Source organism: Lissotriton vulgaris, chromosome 1_1, assembly GCF_964263255.1.
Source record: "Lissotriton vulgaris chromosome 1_1, aLisVul1.2, whole genome shotgun sequence".
Taxonomy (NCBI): domain Eukaryota; kingdom Metazoa; phylum Chordata; class Amphibia; order Caudata; family Salamandridae; genus Lissotriton; species Lissotriton vulgaris.
In genome coordinates this window covers 1,372,100,648-1,372,118,604 of record NC_141685.1, presented here as the reverse complement: position 1 = coordinate 1,372,118,604, position 17,957 = coordinate 1,372,100,648, and the positions used below count along the sequence as shown (strand labels likewise).

The window sequence follows — 17,957 nt, the reverse complement described above, 5'->3', positions numbered from 1 at the left end:
TTATCGTTCTTGAATATATTTGCGGTAAGGGGAGCGGAGCTCTCCCCCAGGCCAATCAGAATGCAGATGAATGCAGTTGCAGTTGAGTGACCTGTGTTGTGGCTGTCTACAGGGAATGCACATATGTAGCTGTCTCGCAGCCCAATCCAGACGTCAATTGAAGACAGGTTTTCATGCAAATAGAGCAGTAAGTGCAGAGAAATGCTCACTCTCTAAAAATGGCATTCATACAATAGTAAGATTAAATCCAACCTCACCAGTAGATAGGATTTATCAATAAATACATAAAGCTTCTCCTCTCTGATATGGAATTACCCCCCAAAAAGTATAAGGGAATACCCAATGCTAACCTATGAGAGGGGCAGATCTCACAGTAGTGAAAAATGTAATAGACTGTTTGATACTAATAGGACATACAAACTACCACAGTACATGTCTTACCTTTTACTTACATAGCATGATGCCCCTAGGACTACCTAGGGCCTACCTTAGGGGTTACTGATATGTAATAAAATTGGAGTTTAAGGCTTGGCAAGTAGTTTTAAATGCCAAGTCGAAGTGGCAGTACACTGCAGCACAGGCACTGCAGTAGCAGGCTTGAGACAGGTTTGAAATGCTATTTCTTTGGGCAGCACAATCAGTCCCTGGGTATATGGTATACCACTTTACAAGGGGCTTTCAAGTAAATTAAATCTGTCAGTCAGGTATACTCCAATTATACACATGATTAGGGAAGAAGCACGTGCACTTCAGCACTGATTAGTAGCGATAAAGTGATCAGAGTCCTAAGGCCAACAAAAAGATACAGCAAAATGCGGAGGTGAAAAGCAATAAGGTGGGGTTGGGACCACCTTAAGAATGCAAGGTCTAACAAAAACGAACTAAGGATAACATGAGTAAAACATCAGGTTTCTCTACAGCATTTGGTGAGACAAATGGGCCTTCTTTTATCTTCCATAAATGCAATCTTTCCCGGACCCCTTTATTATATAGCTCTTCAAGGAAAAAATATAAAGCACTTACAAAGGAGCCTCAAATACTCAAAGATGGTAGACTTCTGTAATATGGGCCATATACTAAAAGCAGCACGAAAACAGAGTGCAATAGGGTCCAAAAAACTTGAGTGACCCATGAGAGTATGCATGCAAGCCTATAGTATTCCAAACTAGAGATAAACGCATGCAATTTTTGTTTTCAGGAGAGAATGTGCCTGCTGAAAAAAACATTATTTTTAAAAAGTGCATTGCAGAATATCAGGAATTTGCTGTGGGACACCTTGAAAACTTGCATACAGATTATGTGCACACGCCTTACAGTCAGTTGTTGTGGCCGAGTGGTTAAGGCGATGGACTAGAAATCCATTGGGATCTCCCCGCGCAGGTTCGAATCCTGCCGACAACGAGAATCTTTTTAACATCGGCTACAATTTCAGAAGTTAACCTTTAGTTTTTCTTCCATGTCAGTTTTATAAATAGGTGGCTTATTTTGGTGTCACTATTGCCATATCACATATTTATTATTGCTCCCCCTTTCATATCTTTGCTATAACTCTCGTCCTTCATTAGCGCTGGTGCAAACGCTTCAAATTATTATACCCTGGCTCTCTCGGTCATACCTGTGCATGCCCTTGAAACTTACTTTACCAATAAAAGAAGCAAATAGAGAAATAAAATAAAAGTACTAGCTGAATTAGGCAAACACACTTCATAAAACTGCATTTTCTTTTCTATTCTCCCCGAGTTACAAGCTTAACTGCTCCCTGTGTAATTTCTCTTAACCTGCTGTTCCTGGAAGAGAATTTCATCTACAAGCTCTTTCTGTGTTTTTTCCTAGTCTTTTCTTTCCCTTTTCTTAGATTTGTAACTGTTCCTTTATGTGCTCTATTTAGGCGCCATTAATCTCATTTGAGCTCCTTGTACCTGCTGCTGTTTTCTCCACACCTCATACTGTCTTTTCCCTCTTTCTCTCTTTCTCTGCGGTTGGTGGCTACTTTCCAAAGTGTCTGATGCCCCATTGTTCCTTCGTCTTGTTGTCAGACGTGAATTTGAAAAGCAACAAAATTAACGAGCCTTTACCACTCACACATGGCAGAAGTTTATACTTTAATTCAATGAGCTAAGAAAAGTGTGTTGTGGGGCCCCTACGAGCCATGGTGCTTGCTTCATCATAAGTAGGCATGCAGTCATTAGCCACAGCTCTGATTATGGGTCACTGAGGTCAGTTTCAATAATTCCTCAAAAACCTAACCATGCAGTCCCCCCTAACTGTGTAGTCATCTTGCTTTACTGCTGTTTGTGTGATTAGCTGAGAGGAGCTCACGGCAGCATCCTCCCAATAAAAGTGTAGATGAACCGTTCCTTAACTCTTTCTTGCTTCACATCCAGATGGCTTGAGGAGATACAGGGGAGATGCAGGTCTAATAAACAGAATAGAATATCTGCGACAGGTGTGTTTCTCTGCATTGGTGTCCCATCACAGGCCCACCAGTGTATGTGTGATCTTTGACTCCTGCCAGTTCACAAGCAGGCGGCCAGGAAACGGTTTCAGCCTATCAACCACTGAGGAGATAAAGCCTTTGTATAAGGAATGAGGAAGCAATGAACACATTCAGCCTATCACAGGAGTAGCCCTGAGTGTTCCGAATTATAATTTCTTCATGTCACTGTACGTTATTGAGCCCAAGTAGGTCGCCGTGATCGTATAGTGGTTAGTAGTCTGCGTTGTGGCCGCAGCAACCTCGGTTCGAATCCGAGTCACGGCATTGTGGTTGGCAATGTCACGGCAGTTGGGTTTTTCCTTTACAGAATTCCCAAATGTACCAGTTGTTTTTGTAAAATGTCTATTAAAAACAGATCCTTTTCAATATTTAAACGATCTAACGACAAATTATTTAAACACACATGATTATAAGATGTAGGTATACTGTACTTACTGACATAAATTATCGTTCTTGAACATATTTGCGGTAAGGGGAGCGGACCTCTCCCCAGGCCAATCAGAATGCAGATGAATGCAGTTGCAGTTGAGTGACCTGTCTTGTGGCTGTCTACAGGGAATGCACATATGTAGCTGTCTCGCAGCCCAATCCAGACATCAATTGAAGACAGGTTTTGATGCAAATAGAGCAGTAAGTGCAGAGAAATGCTCACTCTCAAAACATGGCATTTATACAATAGTAAGATTAAATCCAACCTCACCAGTAGATAGGATTTATCAATAAATAAATAAAGCTTCTCCTCTCTGATATGGAATTACCCCCCAAAAAGTATAAGGGAATACCCAATGCTAACCTATGAGAGGGGCAGACCTCACATTAGTGAAAAATGTAATAGACTGTTTGATACTACTAGGACATACAAACTACCACAGTACATGTCTTACCTTTTACTTACATAGCATGATGCCCCTAGGACTACCTAGGGCCTACCTTAGGGGTTACTGATATGTAATAAAATTGAAGTTTAAGGCTTGGCAAGTAGTTTTAAATGCCAAGTCGAAGTGGCAGTACACTGCAGCACAGACACTGCAGTAGCAGGCTTGAGACAGGTTTGAAATGCTATTTCTTTGGGCGGCACAATCAGTCCCTGGGTATATGGAATACCACTTTACAAGGGGCTTTCAAGTAAATTAAATCTGTCAGTCAGGTATACTCCAATTATACACATGATTAGGGACGAAGCACGTGCACTTCAGCACTGATTATTAGCGATAAAAAGATCAGAGTCCTAAGTCCAACAAAAAGATACAGCAAAATGCGGAGGTGAAAAGCAATAAGGTGGGGTTGGGACCACCTTAAGAATGCAAGGTCTAACAAAAACGAACTAAGGATAACATGAGTAAAACATCAGGTTTCTCTACAGCATTTGGTGAGACAAGTGGGCCTTCTTTTATCTTCCATAAATGCAATCATTCCCGGACCCCTTTATTATATAGCTCTTCAAGGAAAAAATATAAAGCACTTACAAAGGAGCCTCAAATACTCAAAGATGGTAGACTTCTGTAATATGGGTCATATACTAAAAGCAGCACGAAAACAGAGTGCAATAGGGTCCAAAAACTTGAGTGACCCATGAGAGTATGCATGCAAGCCTATGGTATTCCAAACTAGAGATATACGCATGCAATTTTTGTTTTTAGGAGAGAATGTGCCTGCTGAAAAAAACATTATTTTTAAAAAGTGCATTGCAGAATATCAGGAATTTGCTGTGGGACACCTTGAAAACTTGCATACAGATTATGTGCACACACCTTACAGTCAGTTGGTGTGGCCGAGTGGTTAAGGCGATGGACTAAAAATCCATTGGGGTCTCCCCGCGCAGGTTTGAATCCTGCCGACAACGAGAATCTTTTTGACATCGGCTACAATTTCAGAAGTTAACCTTTAGTATTTCTTCCATGTCAGTTTTATAAATAGGTGGCTTATTTTGGTGTCACTATTGCCATATCACATATTTATTATCGCTCCCCCTTTCATATCTTTGCTATAACTCTCGTCCTTCATTAGCGCTGGTGCAAACGCTTCAAATTATTATACCCTGGCTCTCTCGGTCATACCTGTGCATGCACTTGAAACTTACTTTACCAATAAAAGAAGCAAATAGAGAAATAAAATAAAAGTGCTAGCTGGATTAGGCAAACACACTTCATAAAACTGCATTTTCTTTTCTATTCTCCCCCGTCTTACAAGCTTAACTGCTCCCTGTGTAATTTCTCTTAACCTGCTGTTCCTGGAAGAGAATTTCATCTACAAGCTCTTTCTGTGTTTTTTCCTAGTCTTTTCTTTCCCTTTTCTTAGATTTGTAACTGTTTCTTTACGTGCTCTATTTAGGCGCCATTAATCTCATTTGAGCTCCTTGTACCTGCTGCTGTTTTCTCCACACCTCATACTGTCTTTTCCCTCTTTCTCTCTTTCTCTGCGGTTGGTGGCTACTTTCCAAAGCGTCTGATGCCCCAATGTTCCTTCGTCTTGTTGTCAGACGTGAATTTGAAAAGCAACAAAATTAACGAGCCTTTACCACTCACACATGGCAGAAGTTTATACTTTAATTCAATGAGCTAAGAAAAGTGTGTTGTGGGGCCCCTACGAGCCATGGTGCTTGCTTCATCATAATTAGGCATGCAGTCATTAGCCACAGCTCTGATTATGGGTCACTGAGGTCAGTTTCAATAATTCATCAAAAACCTAACCATGCAGTCCCCCCTAACTGTGTAGTTATCTTGCTTTACTGCTGTTTGTGTGATTAGCTGGGAGGAGCTCACGGCAGCATCCTCCCAATAAAAGTGTAGATGGACCGTTCCTTAACTCTTTCTTGCTTCACATACAGATGGCTTGAGGAGGTACAGGGGAGATGCAGGTCTAATAAACAGAATAGAATATCTGCGCCAGGTGTGTTTCTCTGCATTGGTGTCCCATCACATGCCCACCAGTGTATGTGTGATCTTTGACTCCTGCCAGTTCACAAGCAGGCGGCCAGGAAACGGTTTCAGCCTATCAACCACTGAGGAGATAAAGCCTTTGTATAAGGAATGAGGAAGCAATGAACACATTCAGCCTATCACAGGAGTAGCCCTTAGAGTTCCGAATTATAATTTCTTCATGTCACTGTACGTTATTGAGCCCAAGTAACTCGCCGTGATCGTATAGTGGTTAGTACTCTGCGTTGTGGCCGCAGCAACCTCGGTTCGAATCCGAGGCACGGCATTGTGGTTGGCAATGTCACGGCAGTTGGGTTTTTCCTTTACAGAATTCCCAAATGTACCAGTTGTATTTGTAAAATGTCTATTAAAAACAGATCCTTTTCAATATTTAAATGATCTAACGACAAATTATTTAAACACACATGATTATAAGATGTAGGTATACTGTACTTACTGACATAAATTATCGTTCTTGAACATATTTGCGGTAAGGGGAGCGGACCTCTCCCCCAGGCCAATCAGAATGCAGATGAATGCAGTTGCAGTTGAGTGACCTGTGTTGTGTCTGTCTACAGGGAATGCACATATGTAGCTTTCTCGCAGCCCAATCCAAACGTCAATTGAAGACAGGTTTTCATGCAAATAGAGCAGTAAGTGCAGAGAAATGCTCACTCTCTAAAAATGGCATTTATACAATAGTAAGATTAAATACAACCTCACCAGTAGATAGGATTTATCAATAAATAAATAAAGCTTCTCCTCTCTGATATGGAATTACCCCCCAAAAAGTATAAGGGAATACCCAATGCTAACCTATGAGAGGGGCAGACCTCACAGTAGTGAAAAATGTAATAGACTGTTTGATACTACTAGGACATACAAACTACCACAGTACATGTCTTACCTTTTACTTGCATATCATGATGCCCCTAGGACTTCTTAGGGCCTACCTTAGGGGTTACTGATATGTAATAAAATTGGAGTTTAAGGCTTGGCAAGTAGTTTTAAATGCCAAGTCGAAGTGGCAGTACACTGCAGCACAGGCACTGCAGTAGCAGGCTTGAGACAGGTTTGAAATGCTATTTCTTTGGGCAGCACAATCAGTCCCTGGGTATATGGTATACCACTTTACAAGGGGCTTTCAAGTAAATTAAATCTGTCAGTCAGGTATACTCCAATTATACACATGATTAGGGAAGAAGCACGTGCACTTCAGCACTGATTAGTAGCGATAAAGTGATCAGAGTCCTAAGGCCAACAAAAAGATACAGCAAAATGCGGAGGTGAAAAGCAATAAGGTGGGGTTGGGACCACCTTAAGAATGCAAGGTCTAACAAAAACGAACTAAGGATAACATGAGTAAAACATCAGGTTTCTCTACAGCATTTGGTGAGACAAGTGGGCCTTCTTTTATCTTCCATAAATGCAATCATTCCCGGACCCCTTTATTATATAGCTCTTCAAGGAAAAAATATAAAGCACTTACAAAGGAGCCTCAAATACTCAAAGATGGTAGACTTCTGTAATATGGGTCATATACTAAAAGCAGCACGAAAACAGAGTGCAATAGGGTCCAAAAACTTGAGTGACCCATGAGAGTATGCATGCAAGCCTATGGTATTCCAAACTAGAGATATACGCATGCAATTTTTGTTTTTAGGAGAGAATGTGCCTGCTGAAAAAAACATTATTTTTAAAAAGTGCATTGCAGAATATCAGGAATTTGCTGTGGGACACCTTGAAAACTTGCATACAGATTATGTGCACACACCTTACAGTCAGTTGTTGTGGCCGAGTGGTTAAGGCGATGGACTAAAAATCCATTGGGGTCTCCCCGCGCAGGTTTGAATCCTGCCGACAACGAGAATCTTTTTGACATCGGCTACAATTTCAGAAGTTAACCTTTAGTATTTCTTCCATGTCAGTTTTATAAATAGGTGGCTTATTTTGGTGTCACTATTGCCATATCACATATTTATTATCGCTCCCCCTTTCATATCTTTGCTATAACTCTCGTCCTTCATTAGCGCTGGTGCAAACGCTTCAAATTATTATACCCTGGCTCTCTCGGTCATACCTGTGCATGCACTTGAAACTTACTTTACCAATAAAAGAAGCAAATAGAGAAATAAAATAAAAGTGCTAGCTGGATTAGGCAAACACACTTCATAAAACTGCATTTTCTTTTCTATTCTCCCCCGTCTTACAAGCTTAACTGCTCCCTGTGTAATTTCTCTTAACCTGCTGTTCCTGGAAGAGAATTTCATCTACAAGCTCTTTCTGTGTTTTTTCCTAGTCTTTTCTTTCCCTTTTCTTAGATTTGTAACTGTTTCTTTACGTGCTCTATTTAGGCGCCATTAATCTCATTTGAGCTCCTTGTACCTGCTGCTGTTTTCTCCACACCTCATACTGTCTTTTCCCTCTTTCTCTCTTTCTCTGCGGTTGGTGGCTACTTTCCAAAGCGTCTGATGCCCCAATGTTCCTTCGTCTTGTTGTCAGACGTGAATTTGAAAAGCAACAAAATTAACGAGCCTTTACCACTCACACATGGCAGAAGTTTATACTTTAATTCAATGAGCTAAGAAAAGTGTGTTGTGGGGCCCCTACGAGCCATGGTGCTTGCTTCATCATAATTAGGCATGCAGTCATTAGCCACAGCTCTGATTATGGGTCACTGAGGTCAGTTTCAATAATTCATCAAAAACCTAACCATGCAGTCCCCCCTAACTGTGTAGTTATCTTGCTTTACTGCTGTTTGTGTGATTAGCTGGGAGGAGCTCACGGCAGCATCCTCCCAATAAAAGTGTAGATGGACCGTTCCTTAACTCTTTCTTGCTTCACATACAGATGGCTTGAGGAGGTACAGGGGAGATGCAGGTCTAATAAACAGAATAGAATATCTGCGCCAGGTGTGTTTCTCTGCATTGGTGTCCCATCACATGCCCACCAGTGTATGTGTGATCTTTGACTCCTGCCAGTTCACAAGCAGGCGGCCAGGAAACGGTTTCAGCCTATCAACCACTGAGGAGATAAAGCCTTTGTATAAGGAATGAGGAAGCAATGAACACATTCAGCCTATCACAGGAGTAGCCCTTAGAGTTCCGAATTATAATTTCTTCATGTCACTGTACGTTATTGAGCCCAAGTAACTCGCCGTGATCGTATAGTGGTTAGTACTCTGCGTTGTGGCCGCAGCAACCTCGGTTCGAATCCGAGGCACGGCATTGTGGTTGGCAATGTCACGGCAGTTGGGTTTTTCCTTTACAGAATTCCCAAATGTACCAGTTGTATTTGTAAAATGTCTATTAAAAACAGATCATTTTCAATATTTAAATGATCTAACGACAAATTATTTAAACACACATGATTATAAGATGTAGGTATACTGTACTTACTGACATAAATTATCGTTCTTGAACATATTTGCGGTAAGGGGAGCGGACCTCTCCCCCAGGCCAATCAGAATGCAGATGAATGCAGTTGCAGTTGAGTGACCTGTGTTGTGTCTGTCTACAGGGAATGCACATATGTAGCTTTCTCGCAGCCCAATCCAAACGTCAATTGAAGACAGGTTTTCATGCAAATAGAGCAGTAAGTGCAGAGAAATGCTCACTCTCTAAAAATGGCATTTATACAATAGTAAGATTAAATACAACCTCACCAGTAGATAGGATTTATCAATAAATAAATAAAGCTTCTCCTCTCTGATATGGAATTACCCCCCAAAAAGTATAAGGGAATACCCAATGCTAACCTATGAGAGGGGCAGACCTCACAGTAGTGAAAAATGTAATAGACTGTTTGATACTACTAGGACATACAAACTACCACAGTACATGTCTTACCTTTTACTTGCATATCATGATGCCCCTAGGACTTCTTAGGGCCTACCTTAGGGGTTACTGATATGTAATAAAATTGGAGTTTAAGGCTTGGCAAGTAGTTTTAAATGCCAAGTCGAAGTGGCAGTACACTGCAGCACAGGCACTGCAGTAGCAGGCTTGAGACAGGTTTGAAATGCTATTTCTTTGGGCGGCACAATCAGTCCCTGGGTATATGGTATACCACTTTACAAGGGGCTTTCAAGTAAATTAAATCTGTCAGTCAGGTATACTCCAATTATACACCTGATTAGGGAAGAAGCACGTGCACTTCAGCACTGATTAGTAGCGATAAAGTGATCAGAGTCCTAAGGCCAACAAAAAGATACAGCAAAATGCGGAGGTGAAAAGCAATAAGGTGGGGTTGGGACCACCTTAAGAATGCAAGGTCTAACAAAAACGAACTAAGGATAACATGAGTAAAACATCAGGTTTCTCTACAGCATTTGGTGAGACAAGTGGGCCTTCTTTTATCTTCCATAAATGCAATCCTTCCTGGACCCCTTTATTATATAGCTCCTCCAGGAAAAAATATAAAGCACTTACAAAGGAGCCTCAAATACTCAAAGATGGTAGACTTCTGTAATATGGGCCATATACTAAAAGCAGCACGAAAACAGAGTGCAATAGGGTCCAAAAAACTTGAGTGACCCATGAGAGTATGCATGCAAGCCTATGGTATTCCAAACTAGAGATATACGCATGCAATTTTTGTTTTTACGAGAGAATGTGCCTGCTGAAAAAAACATTATTTTTTAAAAGTGCATTGCAGAATATCAGGAATTTGCTGTGGGACACCTTGAAAACTTGCATACAGATTATGTGCACACACCTTACAGTCAGTTATTGTGGCCGAGTGGTTAAGGCGATGGACTAGAAATCCATTGGGGTCTCCCCGCGCAGGTTCGAATCCTGCCGACAACGAGAATCTTTTTAACATCGGCTACAATTTCAGAAGTTAACCTTTAGTATTTCTTCCATGTCAGTTTTATAAATAGGTGGCTTATTTTGGTGTCACTATTGCCATATCACATATTTATTATCGCTCCCCCTTTCATATCTTTGCTATAACTCTCGTCCTTCATTAGCGCTGGTGCAAACGCTTCAAATTATTATACCCTGGCTCTCTCGGTCATACCTGTGCATGCACTTGAAACTTACTTTACCAATAAAAGAAGCAAATAGAGAAATAAAATAAAAGTGCTAGCTGGATTAGGCAAACACACTTCATAAAACTGCATTTTCTTTTCTATTCTCCCCCGTGTTACAAGCTTAACTGCTCCCTGTGTAATTTCTCCTAACCTGCTGTTCCTGGAAGAGAATTTCATCTACAAGCTCTTTCTGTGTTTTTTCCTAGTCTTTTCTTTCCCTTTTCTTAGATTTGTAACTGTTCCTTTACGTGCTCTACTGAGGCGCCATTAATCTCATTTGAGCTCCTTGTACCTGCTGCTGTTTTCTCCACACCTCATACTGTCTTTTCCCTCTTTCTCTCTTTCTCTGCGGTTGGTGGCTACTTTCCAAAGCGTCTGATGCCCCAATGTTCCTTTGTCTTGTTGTCAGACGTGAATTTGAAAAGCAACAAAATTAACAAGCCTTTACCACTCACACATGGCAGAAGTTTATACTTTAATTCAATGAGCTAAGAAAAGTGTGTTGTGGGGCCCCTACGAGCCATGGTGCTTGCTTCATCATAATTAGGCATGCAGTCATTAGCCACAGCTCTGATTATGGGTCACTGAGGTCAGTTTCAATAATTCCTCAAAAACCTAACCATGCAGTCCCCCCTAACTGTGTAGTTATCTTGCTTTACTGCTGTTTGTGTGATTAGCTGGGAGGAGCTCACGGCAGCATCCTCCCAATAAAAGTGTAGATGGACCGTTCCTTAACTCTTTCTTGCTTCACATACAGATGGCTTGAGGAGGTACAGGGGAGATGCAGGTCTAATAAACAGAATAGAATATCTGCGCCAGGTTTGTTTCTCTGCATTGGTGTCCCATCACAGGCCCACAAGTGTATGTGTGATCTTTGACTCCTGCCAGTTCACAAGCAGGCGGCCAGGAAACGGTTTCAGCCTATCAACCACTGAGGAGATAAAGCCTTTGTATAAGGAATGAGGAAGCAATGAACACATTCAGCCTATCACAGGAGTAGCCCTGAGTGTTCCGAATTATAATTTCTTCATGTCACTGTACGTTATTGAGCCCAAGTAGCTCGCCGTGATCGTATAGTGGTTAGTACTCTGCGTTGTGGCCGCAGCAACCTCGGTTCGAATCTGAGTCACGGCATTGTGGTTGGCAATGTCACGGCAGTTGGGTTTTTCCTTTACAGAATTCCCAAATGTACCAGTTGTTTTTGTAAAATGTCTATTAAAAACAGATCATTTTCAATATTTAAACGATCTAACGACAAATTATTTAAACACACATGATTATAAGATGTAGGTATACTGTACTTACTGACATAAATTATCGTTCTTGAACATATTTGCGGTGAGGGGAGCGGAGCTCTCCCCCAGGCCAATCAGAATGCAGATGAATGCAGTTGCAGTTGAGTGACCTGTGTTGTGGCTGTCTACAGGGAATGCACATATGTAGCTGTCCCGCAGCCCAATCCAGACGTCAATCGAAGACAGGTTTCAATGCAAATAGAGCAGTAAGTGCAGAGAAATGCTCACTCTCTAAAAATGGCATTTATACAATAGTAAGATTAAATCCAACCTCACCAGTAGATAGGATTTATCAATAAATAAATAAAGCTTCTCCTCTCTGATATGGAATTACCCCCCAAAAAGTATAAGGGAATACCCAATGCTAACCTATGAGAGGGGCAGACCTCACAGTAGTGAAAAATGTAATAGACTGTTTGATACTACTAGGACATACAAACTACCACAGTACATGTCTTACCTTTTACTTACATAGCATGATGCCCCTAGGACTACCTAGGGCCTACCTTAGGGGTTACTGATATGTAATAAAATTGGAGTTTAAGGCTTGGCAAGTAGTTTTAAATGCCAAGTCGAAGTGGCAGTACACTGCAGCACAGGCACTGCAGTAGCAGGCTTGAGACAGGTTTGAAATGCTATTTCTTTGGGCGGCACAATCAGTCCCTGGGTATATGGTATACCACTTTACAAGGGGCTTTCAAGTAAATTAAATCTGTCAGTCAGGTATACTCCAATTATACACATGATTAGGGAAGAAGCACGTGCACTTCAGCACTGATTAGTAGCGATAAAGTGATCAGAGTCCTAAGGCCAACAAAAAGATACAGCAAAATGCGGAGGTGAAAAGCAATAAGGTGGGGTTGGGACCACCTTAAGAATGCAAGGTCTAACAAAAACGAACTAAGGATAACATGAGTAAAACATCAGGTTTCTCTACAGCATTTGGTGAGACAAGTGGGCCTTCTTTTATCTTCCATAAATGCAATCCTTCCCGGACCCCTTTATTATATAGCTCTTCAAGGAAAAAATATAAACACTTACAAAGGAGCCTCAAATACTCAAAGATGGTAGACTTCTGTAATATGGGCCATATACTAAAAGCAGCACGAAAACAGAGTGCAATAGGGTCCAAAAAACTTGAGTGACCCATGAGAGTATGCATGCAAGCCTATGGTATTCCAAACTAGAGATATACGCATGCAATTTTTGTTTTTAGGAGAGAATGTGCCTGCTGAAAAAAACATTATTTTTTAAAAGTGCATTGCAGAATATCAGGAATTTGCTGTGGGACACCTTGTAAACTTGCATACAGATTATGTGCACACACCTTACAGTGAGTTGTTGTGGCCGAGTGGTTAAGGCGATGGTCTAGAAATCCATTGGGGTCTCCCCGCGCAGGTTCGAATCCTGCCGACAACGAGAATCTTTTTAACATCGGCTACAATTTCAGAAGTTAACCTTTAGTATTTCTTCCATGTCAGTTTTATAAATAGGTGGCTTATTTTGGTGTCACTATTGCCATATCACATATTTATGATCGCTCCCCCTTTCATATCTTTGCTATAACTCTCGTCCTTCATTAGTGCTGGTGCAAACACTTCAAATTATTATACCCTGGCTCTCTCGGTCATACCTGTGCATGCACTTGAAACTTACTTTACCAATAAAAGAAGCAAATAGAGAAATAAAATAAAAGTGCTAGCTGGATTAGGCAAACACACTTCATAAAACTGCATTTTCTTTTCTATTCTCCCCCGTGTTACAAGCTTAACTGCTCCCTGTTTAATTTCTCTTAACCTGCTGTTCCTGGAAGAGAATTTCATCTACAAGCTCTTTCTGTGTTTTTTCCTAGTCTTTTCTTTCCCTTTTCTTAGATTTGTAACTGTTCCTTTACGTGCTCTATTTAGGCGCCATTAATCTCATTTGAGCTCCCTGTACCTGCTGCTGTTTTCTCCACACCTCATACTGCCTTTTCCCTCTTTCTCTCTTTCTCTGCGGTTGGTGGCTACTTTCCAAAGCGTCTGATGCCCCAATGTTCCTTCGTCTTGTTGTCAGGCGTGAATTTGAAAAGCAACAAAATTAACAAGCCTTTACCACTCACACATGGCTGAAGTTTATACTTTAATTCAATGAGCTAAGAAAAGTGTGTTGTGGGGCCCCTACGAGCCATGGTGCTTGCTTCATCATAATAAGCATGCAGTCATTAGCCACATCTCTGATTATGGGTCACTGAGGTCAGTTTCAATAATTCCTCAAAAACCTAACCATGCAGTCCCCCCTAACTGTGTAGTTATCTTGCTTTACTGCTGTTTGTGTGATTAGCTGGGAGGAGCTCAGCGCAGCATCCTCCCAATAAAAGAGTAGATGGACCGTTCCTTAACTCTTTCTTGCTTCACATACAGATGGCTTGAGGAGGTACAGGGGAGATGCAGGTCTAATAAACAGAATAGAATATCTGCGCCAGGTGTGTTTCTCTGCATAGGTGTCCCATCACAGGCCCACCAGTGTATGTGTGATCTTTGACTCCTGCCAGTTCACAAGCAGGCGGCCAGGAAACGGTTTCAGCCTATCAACCACTGAGGAGATAAAGCCTTTGTATAAGGAATGAGGAAGCAATGAACACATTCAGCCTATCACAGGAGTAGCCCTGAGTGTTCCGAATTATAATTTCTTCATGTCACTGTACGTTATTGAGCCCAAGTAGCTCGCCGTGATCGTATAGTGGTTAGTACTCTGCGTTGTGGCCGCAGCAACCTCGGTTCGAATCCGAGTCACGGCATTGTGGTTGGCAATGTCACGGCAGTTGGGTTTTTCCTTTACAGAATTCCCAAATGTACCAGTTGTTTTTGTAAAATGTCTATTAAAAACAGATCCTTTTCAATATTTAAACGATCTAACGACAAATTATTTAAACACACATGATTATAAGATGTAGGTATACTGTACTTACTGACATAAATTATCGTTCTTGAACATATTTGCGGTAAGGGGAGCGGACCTCTCCCCAGGCCAATCAGAATGCAGATGAATGCAGTTGCAGTTGAGTGACCTGTCTTGTGGCTGTCTACAGGGAATGCACATATGTAGCTGTCTCGCAGCCCAATCCAGACATCAATTGAAGACAGGTTTTCATGCAAATAGAGCAGTAAGTGCAGAGAAATGCTCACTCTCTAAAAATGGCATTTATACAATAGTAAGCTTAAATCCAACCTCACCAGTAGATAGGATTTATCAATAAATAAATAAAGCTTCTCCTCTCTGATATGGAATTACCCCCCAAAAAGTATAAGGGAATACCCAATTCTAACCTATAAGAGGGGCAGACCTCACATTAGTGAAAAATGTAATAGACTGTTTGATACTACTAGGACATACAAACTACCACAGTACATGTCTTACCTTTTACTTACATAGCATGATGCCCCTAGGACTACCTAGGGCCTACCTTAGGGGTTACTGATATGTAATAAAATTGAAGTTTAAGGCTTGGCAAGTAGTTTTAAATGCCAAGTCGAAGTGGCAGTACACTGCAGCACAGACACTGCAGTAGCAGGCTTGAGACAGGTTTGAAATGCTATTTCTTTGGGCGGCACAATCAGTCCCTGGGTATATGGAATACCACTTTACAAGGGGCTTTCAAGTAAATTAAATCTGTCAGTCAGGTATACTCCAATTATACACATGATTAGGGACGAAGCACGTGCACTTCAGCACTGATTAGTAGCGATAAAAAGATCAGAGTCCTAAGGCCAACAAAAAGATACAGCAAAATGCGGAGGTGAAAAGCAATAAGGTGGGGTTGGGACCACCTTAAGAATGCAAGGTCTAACAAAAACGAACTAAGGATAACATGAGTAAAACATCAGGTTTCTCTACAGCATTTGGTGAGACAAGTGGGCCTTCTTTTATCTTCCATAAATGCAATCATTCCCGGACCCCTTTATTATATAGCTCTTCAAGGAAAAAATATAAAGCACTTACAAAGGAGCCTCAAATACTCAAAGATGGTAGACTTCTGTAATATGGGTCATATACTAAAAGAAGCACGAAAACAGAGTGCAATAGGGTCCAAAAACTTGAGTGACCCATGAGAGTATGCATGCAAGCCTATGGTATTCCAAACTAGAGATATACGCATGCAATTTTTGTTTTTAGGAGAGAATGTGCCTGCTGAAAAAAACATTATTTTTAAAAAGTGCATTGCAGAATATCAGGAATTTGCTGTGGGACACCTTGAAAACTTGCATACAGATTATGTGCACACACCTTACAGTCAGTTGTTGTGGCCGAGTGGTTAAGTCGATGGACTAAAAATCCATTGGGGTCTCCCCGCGCAGGTTCGAATCCTGCCGACAACGAGAATCTTTTTAACATCGGCTACAATTTCAGAAGTTAACCTTTAGTATTTCTTCCATGTCAGTTTTATAAATAGGTGGCTTATTTTGGTGTCACTATTGCCATATCACATATTTATTATCGCTCCCCCTTTCATATCTTTGCTATAACTCTCGTGCTTCATTAGCGCTGGTGCAAACGCTTCAAATTATTATACCCTGGCTCTCTCGGTCATACCTGTGCATGCACTTGAAACTTACTTTACCAATAAAAGAAGCAAATAGAGAAATAAAATAAAAGTGCTAGCTGGATTAGGCAAACGCACTTCATAAAACTGCATTTTCTTTTCTATTCTCCCCCGTCTTACAAGCTTAACTGCTCCCTGTGTAATTTCTCTTAACCTGCTGTTCCTGGAAGAGAATTTCATCTACAAGCTCTTTCTGTGTTTTTTCCTAGTCTTTTCTTTCCCTTTTCTTAGATTTGTAACTGTTTCTTTACGTGCTCTATTTAGGCGCCATTAATCTCATTTGAGCTCCTTCTACCTGCTGCTGTTTTCTCCACACCTCATACTGTCTTTTCCCTCTTTCTCTCTTTCTCTGCGGTTGGTGGCTACTTTCCAAAGCGTCTGATGCCCCAATGTTCCTTCGTCTTGTTGTCAGACGTGAATTTGAAAAGCAACAAAATTAACGAGCCTTTACCACTCACACATGGCAGAAGTTTATACTTTAATTCAATGAGCTAAGAAAAGTGTGTTGTGGGGCCCCTACGAGCCATGGTGCTTGCTTCATCATAATTAGGCATGCAGTCATTAGCCACAGCTCTGATTATGGGTCACTGAGGTCAGTTTCAATAATTCCTCAAAAACCTAACCATGCAGTCCCCCCTAACTGTGTAGTTATCTTGCTTTACTGCTGTTTGTGTGATTAGCTGGGAGGAGCTCACGGCAGCATCCTCCCAATAAAAGTGTAGATGGACCGTTCCTTAACTCTTTCTTGCTTCACATACATATGGCTTGAGGAGGTACAGGGGAGATGCAGGTCTAATAAACAGAATAGAATATCTGCGCCAGGTGTGTTTCTCTGCATTGGTGTCCCATCACAGGCCCACCAGTGCATGTGTGATCTTTGACTCCTGCCAGTTCACAAGCAGGCGGCCAGGAAACGGTTTCAGCCTATCAACCACTGAGGAGATAAAGCCTTTGTATAAGGAATGAGGAAGCAATGAACACATTCAGCCTATCACAGGAGTAGCCCTGAGTGTTCCGAATTATAATTTCTTCATGTCACTGTACGTTATTGAGCCCAAGTAGCTCGCCGTGATCGTATAGTGGTTAGTACACTGCGTTGTGGCCGCAGCAACCTCGGTTCGAATCCGAGGCACGGCATTGTGGTTGGCAATGTCACGGCAGTTGGGTTTTTCCTTTACAGAATTCCCAAATGTACCAGTTGTTTTTGTAAAATGTCTATTAACCCCTTAAGTGCTGCTGACGGCCAATGGTCGTCAGCAGCGCTACCTCCCCAGTGCTGGGCACGACCATTGAACGTCTATTCAGCACTAGTTCTAATGGACAGCGCAGCACTGGGGAGAAATGTTTACACGCAGCTAAGGTGTTAAAAACAGATCCTTTTCAATATTTAAACGATCTAATGACAAATTATTTAAACACACATGATTATAAGATGTAGGTATACTGTACTTACTGACATAAATTATCGTTCTTGAACATATTTGCGGTAAGGGGAGCGGAGCTCTCCCCCAGGCCAATCAGAATGCAGATGAATGCAGTTGCAGTTGAGTGACCTGTGTTGTGGCTGTCTACAGGGAATGCACATATGTAGCTGTCTCGCAGCCCAATCCAGACGTCAATTGAAGACAGG

The 17,957-nt window shown here is 41.4% G+C and overlaps 7 non-coding genes across 7 annotated transcripts; all 7 read left to right on the top strand.

The window, feature by feature from the left end:
- The first annotated feature begins 1,319 nt into the window (after positions 1-1,319).
- On the top strand, positions 1,320-1,401 carry TRNAS-AGA (transfer RNA serine (anticodon AGA)). Its single transcript has one exon. It is a non-coding gene; the product is annotated as a tRNA-Ser (tRNA).
- A 2,857-nt stretch (positions 1,402-4,258) lies between these two features.
- On the top strand, positions 4,259-4,340 carry TRNAF-AAA (transfer RNA phenylalanine (anticodon AAA)). Its single transcript has one exon. It is a non-coding gene; the product is annotated as a tRNA-Phe (tRNA).
- A 2,859-nt stretch (positions 4,341-7,199) lies between these two features.
- TRNAF-AAA (transfer RNA phenylalanine (anticodon AAA)) lies at positions 7,200-7,281 on the top strand. Its single transcript has one exon. It is a non-coding gene; the product is annotated as a tRNA-Phe (tRNA).
- A 2,860-nt stretch (positions 7,282-10,141) lies between these two features.
- Positions 10,142-10,223, top strand: TRNAS-AGA (transfer RNA serine (anticodon AGA)). Its single transcript has one exon. It is a non-coding gene; the product is annotated as a tRNA-Ser (tRNA).
- Positions 10,224-13,082: 2,859 nt separating this feature from the next.
- On the top strand, positions 13,083-13,164 carry TRNAS-AGA (transfer RNA serine (anticodon AGA)). The gene has a single exon. It is a non-coding gene; the product is annotated as a tRNA-Ser (tRNA).
- Positions 13,165-14,452: 1,288 nt separating this feature from the next.
- TRNAH-GUG (transfer RNA histidin (anticodon GUG)) lies at positions 14,453-14,524 on the top strand. The gene has a single exon. It is a non-coding gene; the product is annotated as a tRNA-His (tRNA).
- Positions 14,525-16,021: 1,497 nt separating this feature from the next.
- TRNAF-AAA (transfer RNA phenylalanine (anticodon AAA)) lies at positions 16,022-16,103 on the top strand. The gene has a single exon. It is a non-coding gene; the product is annotated as a tRNA-Phe (tRNA).
- The last annotated feature ends 1,854 nt before the right edge of the window (positions 16,104-17,957 follow it).